The sequence below is a fragment of the Cibotium barometz genome, chromosome 44 (assembly GCF_041138505.1).
Source record: "Cibotium barometz isolate CiBa-2024 chromosome 44, ASM4113850v1, whole genome shotgun sequence".
NCBI lineage: Eukaryota > Viridiplantae > Streptophyta > Polypodiopsida > Cyatheales > Cibotiaceae > Cibotium > Cibotium barometz.
In genome coordinates, this window is record NC_141089.1 from 29,549,322 (window position 1) to 29,566,705 (window position 17,384).

Consider the following 17,384-nt stretch of genomic DNA (forward strand, 5'->3'; position numbering starts at 1 on the left):
ATGCCAAGGTGGTAAAACCATTGCTTGAGGCTCCTGAACAAGGTTGGAAAATCCCTACCCTCTACATATTTTGAAGAAAATGTGCAAGTGTCACCTTATAAGGGGACATCTTGGTTAGCTTATTATTGTTGCTCAACATTCATTTGATACATGTGGATGTGTATTCTTTTTACCACCACACCCCTTTTCAGAAATGATTCTTGGATTGTTTGCAAGCAAGACACTTTGCATGGCTAAGAAAACACAACAATTCATAGGAAAACTCAAAATTCATAATTAGATATCATTGAGAACTACTCCAACATGAGCTTTTCTCTCTTTAATTTGAGAGACACATGTTGAGAGGGTACATGAAACAAGGATGGGACTCAAACTCATAGAATTGCTCAAGGAAATTCTTAAGTCACATGCTAGAGTTGTTCTTCAAAATGGCCATCACACAGTCTATGGCATTTCACACTCTATTTCATTTCTCTCTTTTGATTCTCACCTCTCACACTCATATGACCATTTCTCTCCATATACTTTAACCTTGATAATTCAACTCCCAATTCTAGAATCCTAGAAAATCCTTGTGATTCTATAACATTGGCCATCATGTTCCACCTCCTTTAAAAACGTTGTGAGGTGATGAGCATCAATCAATCTTTGCCTCTATAGCTAACTTCTGTCAGACTCCCAACTCTTAAAATATATTTGAGGAGAGCTCTATGACTCTTTGTTGAATACCAATCACAATCATGATAATCCCAGGTTGAACAACATACACTCACGAAGAAACTTCCATAATAACCTTTCTGTTCCAAGAAGTTAATATGGTAATCTTGCTACATATAATTGGATTAATACACACCCAACTCACAAGCAAAGATACTAACACACTTCAACGAAAATCAATCCCATTGTACTCAGCCTCACTTATGAGTTTCCCAAAAAAAAACCACCACCTAGCATAACTATCACAAGAAAAACACTACTAACATGTGGCAAAGGAACCCAGCTTTATTCGAATGATGCCAAGGTGGTAAAACCATTGCTTGAGGCTCCTGAACAAGGTTGGAAAATCCCTACCCTCTACATATTTTGAAGAAAATGTGCAAGTGTCACCTTATAAGGGGACATCTTGGTTAGCTTATTATTGTTGCTCAACATTCATTTGATACATGTGGATGTGTATTCTTTTTACCACCACACCCCTTTTCAGAAATGATTCTTGGATTGTTTGCAAGCAAGACACTTTGCATGGCTAAGAAAACACAACAATTCATAGGAAAACTCAAAATTCATAATTAGATATCATTGAGAACTACTCCAACATGAGCTTTTCTCTCTTTAATTTGAGAGACACATGTTGAGAGGGTACATGAAACAAGGATGGGACTCAAACTCATAGAATTTCTCAAGGAAATTCTTAAGTCACATGCTAGAGTTGTTCTTCAAAATGGCCATCACACAGTCTATGGCATTTCACACTCTATTTCATTTCTCTCTTTTGATTCTCACCTCTCACACTCATATGACCATTTCTCTCCATATACTTTAACCTTGATAATTCAACTCCCAATTCTAGAATCCTAGAAAATCCTTGTGATTCTATAACATTGGCCATCATGTTCCACCTCCTTTAAAAACGTTGTGAGGTGATGAGCATCAATCAATCTTTGCCTCTATAGCTAACTTCTGTCAGACTCCCAACTCTTAAAATATATTTGAGGAGAACTCTATGACTCTTTGTTGAATACCAATCACAATCATGATAATCCGAGGCTGAACAACATACACTCACGAAGAAACTTCCATAATAACCTTTCTGTTCCAAGAAGTTAATATGGTAATCTTGCTACATATAATTGGATTAATACACACCCAACTCACAAGCAAAGATACTAACACACTTCAACGAAAATCAATCCCATTGTACTCAGCCTCACTTATGAGTTTCCCAAAAAAAAACCACCACCTAGCATAACTATCACAAGAAAAACACTACTAACATGTGGCAAAGGAACCCAGCTTTATTCGAATGATGCCAAGGTGGTAAAACCATTGCTTGAGGCTCCTGAACAAGGTTGGAAAATCCCTACCCTCTACATATTTTGAAGAAAATGTGCAAGTGTCACCTTATAAGGGGACATCTTGGTTAGCTTATTATTGTTGCTCAACATTCATTTGATACATGTGGATGTGTATTCTTTTTACCACCACACCCCTTTTCAGAAATGATTCTTGGATTGTTTGCAAGCAAGACACTTTGCATGGCTAAGAAAACACAACAATTCATAGGAAAACTCAAAATTCATAATTAGATATCATTGAGAACTACTCCAACATGAGCTTTTCTCTCTTTAATTTGAGAGACACATGTTGAGAGGGTACATGAAACAAGGATGGGACTCAAACTCATAGAATTTCTCAAGGAAATTCTTAAGTCACATGCTAGAGTTGTTCTTCAAAATGGCCATCACACAGTCTATGGCATTTCACACTCTATTTCATTTCTCTCTTTTGATTCTCACCTCTCACACTCATATGACCATTTCTCTCCATATACTTTAACCTTGATAATTCAACTCCCAATTCTAGAATCCTAGAAAATCCTTGTGATTCTATAACATTGGCCATCATGTTCCACCTCCTTTAAAAACGTTGTGAGGTGATGAGCATCAATCAATCTTTGCCTCTATAGCTAACTTCTGTCAGACTCCCAACTCTTAAAATATATTTGAGGAGAGCTCTATGACTCTTTGTTGAATACCAATCACAATCATGATAATCCCAGGTTGAACAACATACACTCACGAAGAAACTTCCATAATAACCTTTCTGTTCCAAGAAGTTAATATGGTAATCTTGCTACATATAATTGGATTAATACACACCCAACTCACAAGCAAAGATACTAACACACTTCAACGAAAATCAATCCCATTGTACTCAACCTCACTTATGAGTTTCCCAAAAAAAAACCACCACCTAGCATAACTATCACAAGAAAAACACTACTAACATGTGGCAAAGGAACCCAGCTTTATTCGAATGATGCCAAGGTGGTAAAACCATCGCTTGAGGCTCCTGAACAAGGTTGGAAAATCCCTACCCTCTACATATTTTGAAGAAAATGTGCAAGTGTCACCTTATAAGGGGACATCTTGGTTAGCTTATTATTGTTGCTCAACATTCATTTGATACATGTGGATGTGTATTCTTTTTACCACCACACCCCTTTTCAGAAATGATTCTTGGATTGTTTGCAAGCAAGACACTTTGCATGGCTAAGAAAACACAACAATTCATAGGAAAACTCAAAATTCATAATTAGATATCATTGAGAACTACTCCAACATGAGCTTTTCTCTCTTTAATTTGAGAGACACATGTTGAGAGGGTACATGAAACAAGGATGGGACTCAAACTCATAGAATTGCTCAAGGAAATTCTTAAGTCACATGCTAGAGTTGTTCTTCAAAATGGCCATCACACAGTCTATGGCATTTCACACTCTATTTCATTTCTCTCTTTTGATTCTCACCTCTCACACTCATATGACCATTTCTCTCCATATACTTTAACCTTGATAATTCAACTCCCAATTCTAGAATCCTAGAAAATCCTTGTGATTCTATAACATTGGCCATCATGTTCCACCTCCTTTAAAAACGTTGTGAGGTGATGAGCATCAATCAATCTTTGCCTCTATAGCTAACTTCTGTCAGACTCCCAACTCTTAAAATATATTTGAGGAGAACTCTATGACTCTTTGTTGAATACCAATCACAATCATGATAATCCGAGGCTGAACAACATACACTCACGAAGAAACTTCCATAATAACCTTTCTGTTCCAAGAAGTTAATATGGTAATCTTGCTACATATAATTGGATTAATACACACCCAACTCACAAGCAAAGATACTAACACACTTCAACGAAAATCAATCCCATTGTACTCAGCCTCACTTATGAGTTTCCCAAAAAAAAACCACCACCTAGCATAACTATCACAAGAAAAACACTACTAACATGTGGCAAAGGAACCCAGCTTTATTCGAATGATGCCAAGGTGGTAAAACCATTGCTTGAGGCTCCTGAACAAGGTTGGAAAATCCCTACCCTCTACATATTTTGAAGAAAATGTGCAAGTGTCACCTTATAAGGGGACATCTTGGTTAGCTTATTATTGTTGCTCAACATTCATTTGATACATGTGGATGTGTATTCTTTTTACCACCACACCCCTTTTCAGAAATGATTCTTGGATTGTTTGCAAGCAAGACACTTTGCATGGCTAAGAAAACACAACAATTCATAGGAAAACTCAAAATTCATAATTAGATATCATTGAGAACTACTCCAACATGAGCTTTTCTCTCTTTAATTTGAGAGACACATGTTGAGAGGGTACATGAAACAAGGATGGGACTCAAACTCATAGAATTGCTCAAGGAAATTCTTAAGTCACATGCTAGAGTTGTTCTTCAAAATGGCCATCACACAGTCTATGGCATTTCACACTCTATTTCATTTCTCTCTTTTGATTCTCACCTCTCACACTCATATGACCATTTCTCTCCATATACTTTAACCTTGATAATTCAACTCCCAATTCTAGAATCCTAGAAAATACTTGTGATTCTATAACATTGGCCATCATGTTCCACCTTCTTTAAAAACGTTGTGAGGTGATGAGCATCAATCAATCTTTGCCTCTATAGCTAACTTCTGTCAGACTCCCAACTCTTAAAATATATTTGAGGAGAGCTCTATGACTCTTTGTTGAATACCAATCACAATCATGAAAATCCCAGGTTGAACAACATACACTCACGAAGAAACTTCCATAATAACCTTTCTGTTCCAAGAAGTTAATATGGTAATCTTGCTACATATAATTGGATTAATACACACCCAACTCACAAGCAAAGATACTAACACACTTCAACGAAAATCAATCCCATTGTACTCAGCCTCACTTATGAGTTTCCCAAAAAAAAAAACCACCACCTAGCATAACTATCACAAGAAAAACACTACTAACATGTGGCAAAGGAACCCAGCTTTATTCGAATGATGCCAAGGTGGTAAAACCATTGCTTGAGGCTCCTGAACAAGGTTGGAAAATCCCTACCCTCTACATATTTTGAAGAAAATGTGCAAGTGTCACCTTATAAGGGGACATCTTGGTTAGCTTATTATTGTTGCTCAACATTCATTTGATACATGTGGATGTGTATTCTTTTTACCACCACACCCCTTTTCAGAAATGATTATTGGATTGTTTGCAAGCAAGACACTTTGCATGGCTAAGAAAACACAACAATTCATAGGAAAAATCAAAATTCATAATTAGATATCATTGAGAACTACTCCAACATGATCTTTTCTCTCTTTAATTTGAGCGACACATGTTGAGAGGGTACATGAAACAAGGATGGGACTCAAACTCATAGAATTGCTCAAGGAAATTCTTAAGTCACATGCTAGAGTTGTTCTTCAAAATGGCCATCACACAGTCTATGACATTTCACACTCTATTTCATTTCTCTCTTTTGATTCTCACCTCTCACACTCATATGACCATTTCTCTCCATATACTTTAACCTTGATAATTCAACTCCCAATTCTAGAATCCTAGAAAATCCTTGTGATTCTATAACATTGGCCATCATGTTCCACCTCCTTAAAGACGTTGTGAGGTGATGAGCATCAATCAATCTTTGCCTCTATAGCTAACTTCTGTCAGACTCCCAACTCTTAAAATATATTTGAGGAGAACTCTATGACTCTTTGTTGAATACCAATCACAATCATGATAATCCGAGGCTGAACAACATACACTCACGAAGAAACTTCCATAATAACCTTTCTGTTCCAAGAAGTTAATATGGTAATCTTGCTACATAAAATTGGATTAATACACACCCAACTCACAAAGCAAAGATACTAACACACTTCAACGAAAATCAATCCCATTGTACTCAGCCTCACTTATGAGTTTCCCAAAAAAAAACCACCACCTAGCATAACTATCACAAGAAAAACACTACTAACATGTGGCAAAGGAACCCAGCTTTATTCGAATGATGCCAAGGTGGTAAAACCATTGCTTGAGGCTCCTGAACAAGGTTGGAAAATCCCTACCCTCTACATATTTTGAAGAAAATGTGCAAGTGTCACCTTATAAGGGGACATCTTGGTTAGCTTATTATTGTTGCTCAACATTCATTTGATACATGTGGATGTGTATTCTTTTTACCACCACACCCCTTTTCAGAAATGATTCTTGGATTGTTTGCAAGCAAGACACTTTGCATGGCTAAGAAAACACAACAATTCATAGGAAAACTCAAAATTCATAATTAGATATCATTGAGAACTACTCCAACATGAGCTTTTCTCTCTTTAATTTGAGCGACACATGTTGAGAGGGTACATGAAACAAGGATGGGACTCAAACTCATAGAATTGCTCAAGGAAATTCTTAAGTCACATGCTAGAGTTGTTCTTCAAAATGGCCATCACACAGTCTATGGCATTTCACACTCTATTTCATTTCTCTCTTTTGATTCTCACCTCTCACACTCATATGACCATTTCTCTCCATATACTTTAACCTTGATAATTCAACTCCCAATTCTAGAATCCTAGAAAATCCTTGTGATTCTATAACATTGGCCATCATGTTCCACCTCCTTAAAGACGTTGTGAGGTGATGAGCATCAATCAATCTTTGCCTCTATAGCTAACTTCTGTCAGACTCCCAACTCTTAAAATATATTTGAGGAGAACTCTATGACTCTTTGTTGAATACCAATCACAATCATGATAATCCGAGGCTGAACAACATACACTCACGAAGAAACTTCCATAATAACCTTTCTGTTCCAAGAAGTTAATATGGTAATCTTGCTACATATAATTGGATTAATACACACCCAACTCACAAAGCAAAGATACTAACACACTTCAACGAAAATCAATCCCATTGTACTCAGCCTCACTTATGAGTTTCCCAAAAAAAAACCACCACCTAGCATAACTATCACAAGAAAAACACTACTAACATGTGGCAAAGGAACCCAGCTTTATTCGAATGATGCCAAGGTGGTAAAACCATTGCTTGAGGCTCCTGAACAAGGTTGGAAAATCCCTACCCTCTACATATTTTGAAGAAAATGTGCAAGTGTCACCTTATAAGGGGACATCTTGGTTAGCTTATTATTGTTGCTCAACATTCATTTGATACATGTGGATGTGTATTCTTTTTACCACCACACCCCTTTTCAGAAATGATTCTTGGATTGTTTGCAAGCAAGACACTTTGCATGGCTAAGAAAACACAACAATTCATAGGAAAACTCAAAATTCATAATTAGATATCATTGAGAACTACTCCAACATGAGCTTTTCTCTCTTTAATTTGAGAGACACATGTTGAGAGGGTACATGAAACAAGGATGGGACTCAAACTCATAGAATTGCTCAAGGAAATTCTTAAGTCACATGCTAGAGTTGTTCTTCAAAATGGCCATCACACAGTCTATGGCATTTCACACTCTATTTCATTTCTCTCTTTTGATTCTCACCTCTCACACTCATATGACCATTTCTCTCCATATACTTTAACCTTGATAATTCAACTCCCAATTCTAGAATCCTAGAAAATCCTTGTGATTCTATAACATTGGCCATCATGTTCCACCTCCTTAAAGACGTTGTGAGGTGATGAGCATCAATCAATCTTTGCCTCTATAGCTAACTTCTGTCAGACTCCCAACTCTTAAAATATATTTGAGGAGAGCTCTATGACTCTTTGTTGAATACCAATCACAATCATGATAATCCCAGGTTGAACAACATACACTCACGAAGAAACTTCCATAATAACCTTTCTGTTCCAAGAAGTTAATATGGTAATCTTGCTACATATAATTGGATTAATACACACCCAACTCACAAGCAAAGATACTAACACACTTCAACGAAAATCAATCCCATTGTACTCAGCCTCACTTATGAGTTTCCCAAAAAAAAAAACCACCACCTAGCATAACTATCACAAGAAAAACACTACTAACATGTGGCAAAGGAACCCAGCTTTATACAAAAACTCCGGCGGTACACTACTAAGAAACCCTATGTATCAAGTACGTTCAAAGGGTATTTAAAAAACCCCTTACCTCTGATTTTTTCATAAAGAAAATGACCCCTTTTTTTTTATGGACTTACAGATTTTTTTCAAAATCGATTAAAAAACCCAACCTTCAGTAAATGTATTTCTGTAAATTTGCCTTACATTTTTGAATTAGAAAGCCCCTTCATTTGAACTCATATGGTATACTTACATATTTTTAGGTGAACACTCCGAGTACAAAAACCACTTTTAGATATGTCAACAAACTTGATACATAGTTATGTTTAACAAAAAAGAAAACTTGGTATTCACATAAAGTCAATTGCAGTCCATGTCTTCTTGTCACACTATCTCTATAGTATCAATTACCCATTCTAGTAGATCCCAGGGAATTCGCACATCACTCAACCTTGCTAGTAGTTGGAGTAAGATGAACCATTCATAATCTGTGCAGAATGAACATTAAATATGTTACAGTAGTAGGAAATCTTCTGTTGAGATATGTTGTATCCATGGCTCTAATACAAGGGATACCTTCATGATACAAACACTTTGGTCACCTCCACACACCCACGCACTATATATGAGATTTCAGGTGTTACAAGATGATTAAATGAGTTGCATGTCACTTCAGCTTATGTGCAAGATTTGCCTTTGTTCTCTTACTTCCACACTGATAACACATGCATAGCTCAATGGCTCAAATGCAACACAACTCACACCCCAAACACATTCACACACACCATCAACATCAACAATTGTAAAGCTGCCTGGCCCACACTCCCAAAACCGGCCCTACTAAAATAGTTGGGAATGGTCACACTAGGACAACACATGCCCCACAACACCATGCAACACACCACAACTCAACACCCATAGAGAACTCTACAACCAAATGATTGAATTGAAAGATATAGCTTGTAATTTCACACACACATTCACCATAACAAACACATATCATGAAACGAGCACGCTCAGGATTAGAATTAATGGGTTGCCATCACATGTAATGGCTGGTGCCTTTGGATATCAGATCATGCTTCCCTGATAAAATCAGAATCTTGTGAGTATTGAGTATGAGAAAGCTGAAACACACAATACCATAGCCTTGAGTTTGCAGCAACAGCAAGTAGCTTCACACTCTTCACCAGCTTGAATTTACAAAGGTTGCTTACTGCCGTGATCTTCAGCTTCTACAGTCACTTGAAAATGTTCACCACCTTCACTCGACAGCATCATAGCTTTCAACAAGCTTGGATAAAATCTTCAAAACGAACACCTTGAGATAGTTTCATGCCGCTCGTATCCTCCACACTATGAGCTACTCAACTCTTTGCTAAAAAAAAGAGCAGCCTCTCCTGAGAAACTGCCTCAGTACTCACCACGCCATTCCATGTGATTTCCAAATTCTCCACCTTCACTAAGATTTACCTTAGTCTGAAAAAATTTCAAATTACCACCCAAACACACATCACACTAACCCTTGTTCACACAGTTAAGACGCAATTTCTCTGTACTAGCCCAAATTCCCATGCGCCTCACAAGCAAATATCCCACAAGTTTGTCTTTCCTTTGTTCATGTGCAAGAACTCCACCATACGTCTATGGTCATGTGCGAAGCAAGGAAAAAATTAGGGGCTATTTATAGCCCAATAGGCTATTTTAAAGGGTTCCTTGCAAGTTATTTTATCAAAGATTTCATTTAAAAAAATAGACTATTTTTTTCTAATTTTGAGTGAGGTAGGGCGATAAATTTGCCAAAATCAAACTATTGCCTACCATAAAAGATGAAGAAATTGAAAGATTCTCCCAATTTTTTATAGTTCCAAGCTCATTGGTAGAATGCATTCGCCAAGTGATTTATACTTTAACATTTGCAATGGTTCCTTATTTTTTACCCTGGTGCGAAGTGGGGCAACAACACCCCAATACCCGGACCACAACATCACATACTCACGATCCATGGTGCGTGATAGCACAAAATCATCACCCATAACAAGTAACATACATGTTACCCTTTGAGACTACCAAGCTCCTCTCTCAACAAAAATGTTCGGGACCCGGTCAAGTTCCTCTTCCATTATAAGTTTTGTGAACACCTCCAAACCATTACTGCTACCAAGACCGTGTATTAGGGTATAAAACCACATCAAGAAGCTCTTATAAAAACTATCATCATTGTTTGAGCTCAAATACACATACCACTCATGCAAGTAGACGATGCTATAAAGATACAAAATTTTGAAGTGAAAGAGATAGCTTGTAATTTCATATACACATTCACCATAACAAACACACATCATGAAACAACCATGCCGAGGATCCAAATTAATGGGTTGCCATCACATATGGCTGGAGCCTTCAGATATCAGCTCATTCTTCCCTGATAATAAGAATCTTGTGAGTATGAGTTTGAAAAAACTCAAACACACAATAACATAGCCTTGAGTTTGCATTAGAGCAAGCAGCTTCACAGTCTTCATCAGCTCGAGACCCTTCTGAAGCGAGTGTGTCCATTGCTCACATCAGCTCATCTCGCACGCCCTGTATGCCATTGACACAGTCATGCCATTTTGATCATCCACCTTCACAAAGGTTTCCCTTAGTCTTTTGTAAAAAAAAATCAAATTACCCCTCAAATAGACCATCACACTAACCCTTGTTCACAGACTTAAGAGGTAATCTCTCTGTAGGAGCCCAAATTCCCATGCGCCTCAGAAGCAAATACCCCACAAGCTTGCCTTGCCTTTGTTCATGTGCAAGAACTCCCATGAGTCTATGGTCATGTGCAAAGCAGGTCAACAACACCCCAATACCCGCACCACAAGATCACATTCTCAATATCCATGGTGTGTGAGAGCACAAAAATAACACCCATATACATGTTACCCTTTGAGACTACCAAGTTACTCTCTCAATAACAATGCTTGATACCATCAACGGCCTCTTACATTGTCAGTTGTGAACACCTCCAAACCATTGCTGCTGTGCTAAGACCGTGTATTAGGGTATAAAGCCACATCAGGAAGCTCCTCAAAAAACTGTCATCATGGTTTGAGATCAAACACACATACCACTCATGCAAGTAGATGATGCTATAAAGATACAAAATGTAATGGTGCAAAGCCAAGACACACACCCAACACACAGGCAAAAGAGACATGCCATAGCACCTACTCAAGATACAAGCCAACTGACATTGCTTAGAACAAAAACACCGGAACACTACACATATATACATGTTTTTTTGGTTGGATTTCTCAGCCTCACAATGTGTCCACCCATCATCCCCAAGAACATCGACTCAAGCCTCAAATATGTGTTTGCTAAGCTATTCCCACCAAAGGCACGTTGCCTTCTCCCACTTATAATGACCTCTTCTAGAATGCCTACATGCTCTTCATCATAGACCAGATGTGCACATCCTTGGAGCATAAGCTCACCACCAACATAGAATAGGGTCACGATTGGGGGCTAGTTCTTAGCTTTGGACTCAGACTTACTTGTGAGACCATTGTCCTTAAAGACATGCCCATCCAATATGATAGCTAGATATATAACTCATAGTAACATCATCTCTATCAATTATCATGAAAAGCCTGACCATATTTATCCATATTTGATTTGTGAGAGTTATTCCATAAAGTAAAATCTAACGCTTCTACATTATCCTTTACAAGCTCAAGTTTATACTTATTTCTCACTCTTGAAGAATGGCTTCTTGAAAACCCAAGACCTAGGTTGTAGGCATGCAGTTTCCTCTTTCTCCACATGCTATCTCCTTTTTAATTCATTTACCAGCTTATTAACAGTATAAAGAAAATGGGTCCAAAAGGGTGCTCTAATTCCACCTTTTCAAACATCTAAAAGGGTACATTTTGTTCTAAAGGGTAGTGTGAAATGCTTCCCTTTAAATTCCACCTTTATGGACATATGCCCTTTCAAATGTCTAGAAGGGAAAAACATTTAAATGTATTTGAAAGGGTAGATGCTTTCCCACCCTTTTGGACATGTGAAAGCACTACAAGGGAATGAGGCAATGGCCACATGTAAGGGAGGAGAGAGGAGAGAGAATCTACTTTAGCCAATGCTTTGTTTCATTTGCTTCTCTCTGATCTTGTGATTTGGGGGTTTCTTGGCTCTCTTTTGTCTCGTAGCATTATCTAGCTTAACTCTTCTCCCAATTCTTAGATGATTCCTTGTGAATTTAAGTGGCTCCAATGTATCTTAGCCATTGAGAAATAATGGGTTTTCTTCTAAGAATCTCAATGCGATTAGCTCGATAACACTTATTTTTCATCCATCCCCAGAACTTCAACCTTGTGGGCTGAATTTGAAGGTTCCTTTTAGGAATCAAATTCAAGCTCTTGCTCTTCTAAAGAGATTTAACATGACTTGTCTACTACCGATGGTACATTACACATATTGTATTATTTATATGGTGCACATAGCCTAAGGTATTTGCCTTAGGTAATGCATTAGGAATTTTTTGGACCCAAAAAGGACCTCCTAAAGGATTCCTAACTTTAAGGGATTAGAGCTTAAAAAGTTGGGCTTAAGGGAGACAAAGGCTATGATGACCCCTATTTTTTTCCTTGCTACATCAGCCATACCCCCTAGTTTCACTTTTTAAAGGGAATATTCTCATACTCTCTCTCTTACTTTTTGACTTTTCTCACTTTCTCTCTTACTTTTTGAATTTTTTATCTTCACTCTCTACAAATTGAATCTTTCTTATCAGTTTGAAATCTCCTTTCTCATTAACTCCCACCATATCTCCCTTCCACATTAGCAAAACATTCTCGTATTTAGGTGGGTCCCAAAAAGTAAAAATCTTTATTTTTTTATTTTTTTACATTTTGAGGTGGAAAAAAACACCACCCAACCAATATGTATGAATTTTTTATCTTCACTCTCTACAAAGTGAATCTTTCTTGTCAGTTTGAAATCTCCTTTCTCATTAACTCCCACCATATCTCCCTTCCACATCAGCAAAACATTCTCGTATTTAGGTGGACCCCAAAAAGTGAAAATTTCTTTTTTTTTAATTTTTTTATATTTTGAGGTAGAAAAAATACCACCCAACCAATATGTATGATGAAAATAAATTTTTCCCTCCAAAAAGCTTGTAATTCAAGGGTCACGTCAGAAGCCTGTCAGGAGCCAGTACATCCATAACTAACTGTTAGGTCCCCACAACCCCATAAACATAACTAACTGTCAGGAACCACTACATCAATGAGATCTCGAAATTGTGGGGACCCCAAAAATTATTGTTTTTTAAAATTTCTCATAAATATAATTTATTGATAAGAAACTCCATGTTAGTATATTTGTATATCAAAAATATAATTTTCTACTTAGAAAAACGGATTTGTGTTAAACTTCCAACAGCAAATTTTTAACAGTCTCTCTCTCTCTCTCTCTCTCTCAGGATCTCTCTACTTTAGCTTCTCCTTTACTTAGGTATGGAGCCTTTGCAAGCTGTGTGTGTAGCCCCTTGTGAAGCTAGAAAACGGAAGGTTGATTTACACATTCGTATTCATGAAGAGTATGGCAGTTCTAAAAAAACCCATCCTACTTATGCACAATCTGTCCAAGCTCGTAGGATAGCTAAGGAGAAAAATGTAGATCTTTGGGTTGATGGGTATCTCTATCCAATTGACCCTCCATTAAGAGCAAATCCTCCTTTTCGCGATTTATCATCTTTTATGCAATTTGTTGGTGGAGAGCTTGGCTTGTTAGGATACTGCAGAAGATTGACTACAAGTGGAGCTTGGCAAACCCATATTCTTCAATCTCAATTGCAAGCATCACAATAACTCAAGACATCAAGTTTTATTAGAGGAACACTTGAGTTGCTGATAAGAAGAGCCCCTTTTGCTTGCACCTTGAAGGAGATTCTCCAACAATATAGGACAGAGTTCCGTGTGGAGGGGATTGCCCTTGAAGCATTGCAAGAAGCCTCCGAGGCTTACCTTGTTGGGCTTTTTGAAGACACCAACCTCCTTGCAATACATGCAAAGAGGATTACCATATCTGCCAACTAGCTCAGTGCATTCGAGGTGAGCGAGACACGATCTAGAGGTCTTAGATGTTAACCGTCTTTTTGAAGCAACTCTTTTGTTTCAAACCCCCCTTTGTAATAAGCCTATCTGGTTTTCATTTGTAACTTTTTGATAATTAAAATTTTAAGTTTCTCTTACAATGTCTTGGTGTCATCATGTTTGTTTAATATAGAGTGTCAATCATGTGCCAGTTTGTCACCCAAGGCATCAGAAATGCTCCTAGAGGGACTGAGGAAGGTGTGCCAGAACAGTGCGAATTTGACCTCTGCAATGACGATGTAGGCTCAAAATTTGCATTCTTCTGGCACTTTTCCCCTAGCCACTCAAGATCATTTCTGATGCATTTATAATGAAGTTGAGCACACTAATTTGTGAGAAAAAGTAGTTTTTGATGCATTTATGATGAAGTTCAGCACTCTAATTTCGCATTCTTCTGGCACTTCTCCCCTAGTCACTCAGGATCATTTCTGATGCATTTATAATGAAGTTGAGCACACTAATTGTGAGAAAAAGTAGTTTACAAGATAAAAACACGTTTAATCATGTGTGAAAATATAGTGTTTATCATCCAATGCATCAAAATTACTCCTGGAGGACTGGGGAAGCTATGCCAGAACAGTGCAAATTTAGGCTCTGCAGCGACGATGCAGGCTCAGAATTCGCACTGTTCTAGCACTGCTCCCCTAGCCACTCAGGATCATTTCTGATGCATTTATAATGAAGTTGAGTACACTAATTGTGAGAAACAATAGTTTATAAGATAAAAACAGCTTTAATCATGTGTAAAATTACATTATTTATCATCCAATGCATCAGAATTGCTCTTGGAGGACTAGGGAAGCTATGCCAAAAAAGTACAAATCTAGGCTCTGCAGGCTCAAAATTCGCATTGTTCTGGCAATGCTGCCCCATCCACTCAAGATATGATGCATTTATAACGAAGTTGAGTACATTAATTATGAAAAATAGTAATTTATAAGATAAAAATACCTTTAATCATGTGTAAAAATACATTATTTGTCATCCAATGCATCAGAATTGCTCCTGAAGGGCTGGGGAAGCTATGCCAGAACAATGCGAATTTGGGCTCTACAGTGGTGCAGGCTCAAAATTTGCACTGTTCTGGCACTGCTCCCCCAGCAACTCAGAATTATTTCTGATGCATTTGTAATGAAGTTGAGTACACTAATTGTGAGAACAATAGTTTATAAGATAAAAACAGCTTTAATCATGTGTAAAATTACATTATTTATCATCCAATGCATCAGAATTGCTCTTGGTGGAGGACTGGGGAAGCTATGCCAAAACAGTGCAAATTTAGGCTCTGCAGCTCAAAGTTTGTACTGTTCTGGCACTGCTCCCCGAGCCACTCGAGATCATTTTTGATGCATTTATAATGAAGTTAAGTACATTATTTATAAAAAGCTATAATTTACAAGATAAAAATACCTTTAATCGCAGCAAAAATTGCAGCACCTCCCGATTCATTGCGTGGAGTGCGCGAACATTTTCCCTTTTTGGTTGCAATGCAAGCATTGCAGCTTGATGTTTCCTTTCAGTGCTTGTCATTAAATTTTCCCGAGTCTGATGTTCATGATCTGGACCTCCCTCGGTCACCTCTTCAATTCTCACTTTTTGTACAGGACGGACATCCAAAATTTGTAACATTCGTTCATCAGTAAACGTAACTGGTCTAAGTAAATTATCGTATCTGAAACAAAGGGCTACTAGGCTGAAAAAATCTTTGTTCATCACTGTCACCCTGTGTGCATGGGCAGCAAGAACGTAACTATCCAAAAAAAATTCGATCATCCAATCTTCTGTGGCCTCCTGCAAGCAAAACAGGGCCGATGCCTTCCACCTAAACAAAATTCCATTTTGCTCACAAATTCTCTTGGCAAGCCTCTGGAAAGGCAATCTTGGAATAGCAGCTGTCGGGTGCTTCATAAACTTTGTGATTTCTCGCAGAGCTGACAAATGCTCTGCGAAACGCCTTAGTCTAGGCTGCGTTTTGGATAATCGGGAAGGACTGCTTGATTTCCTCGATCTTGAGGCTTTCAGAGTGCCCATCTTCTTCCCAGTAGATGAGGGAGCTGCATTGTCAATTGGTCTAGCTGTATGCCTTACACGAGCCATCTGAAAACGTAAGAAAGAGCAGAAAACTTAGCTATTCAGTAGTACACAATTAACAATTCACCATAAAGCGAGAGAGGGTGGCCAAGAAAGCAATATGCACTTCCTCGCGTTATGGTGAATCCATTCACCATAACGCGAGATGAAGGCCCACCGAAACACAATAATCCTCCTTGCATTATGGTGAATTAATTGACACTAATAAGAGGCGGATTATCGTGCATCCTTTGAGCTTTGATCTTGCATTATAGTGATTTGATTCACCATAACGTGAGACTAAGAGCCAGTCAAAGAAAAACAATCCTCCTCACGTTATAGTGAATCGATTTACTACAATGGGAGGAGGATTCTCGCGAATCTCTTACCATTCTATCTTGCATTTTGGTGATTCAATTCACCATAACACATGGAGCCGTATTGAGATTCTAATGACTCATCGTCTGCTTTACGGTGAATCGAATCACCATGGCAGAGGGTAAACAGTCGAAGAGAAAACAATGGCAGAGGTCAAACAGTCGAAGGAAAAACAAAACAATCAAGGAATATACAAGAAACTCACAAAACAATCAAGTAATACACTTCCATCACATTCTATGAGTGGGAATGGATGGAGACTGTCGTGTAGGAGGTGAATTAATTGACACCAATAAGAGGTGGATTATCATGAATCCTTTGCTCTTTGGTCTTGCGTTATAGTGAATCGATTTACTACAACAGTCTTTAATTGCTTCTCTAGGATACCCATCTCATTTATTGCCTCTCTTGGAGTTCGTATTCTCATTTATCTCCCCACCAACGGCCTTCATCTCCATCAACGACTGACTATCTCCTCCAACCCTCCTTCATCCTCCTGTATCAAACGTCAAAGACAAACCTCCAACCTCCTTCATCTCCATCAAAGATAACGACAAACTCCTTCATCTCCATCTCCTGCGACGTTTGTATACAATTCATTTTCCTGGTTTCTTTTATCTCTTTTGTGCTTCCTTCTTCTTTTGTTATTTCGTTCTTTTGGTTTCATTCGTGCAGAACTCCTTGCTTTGTCTTTTCAT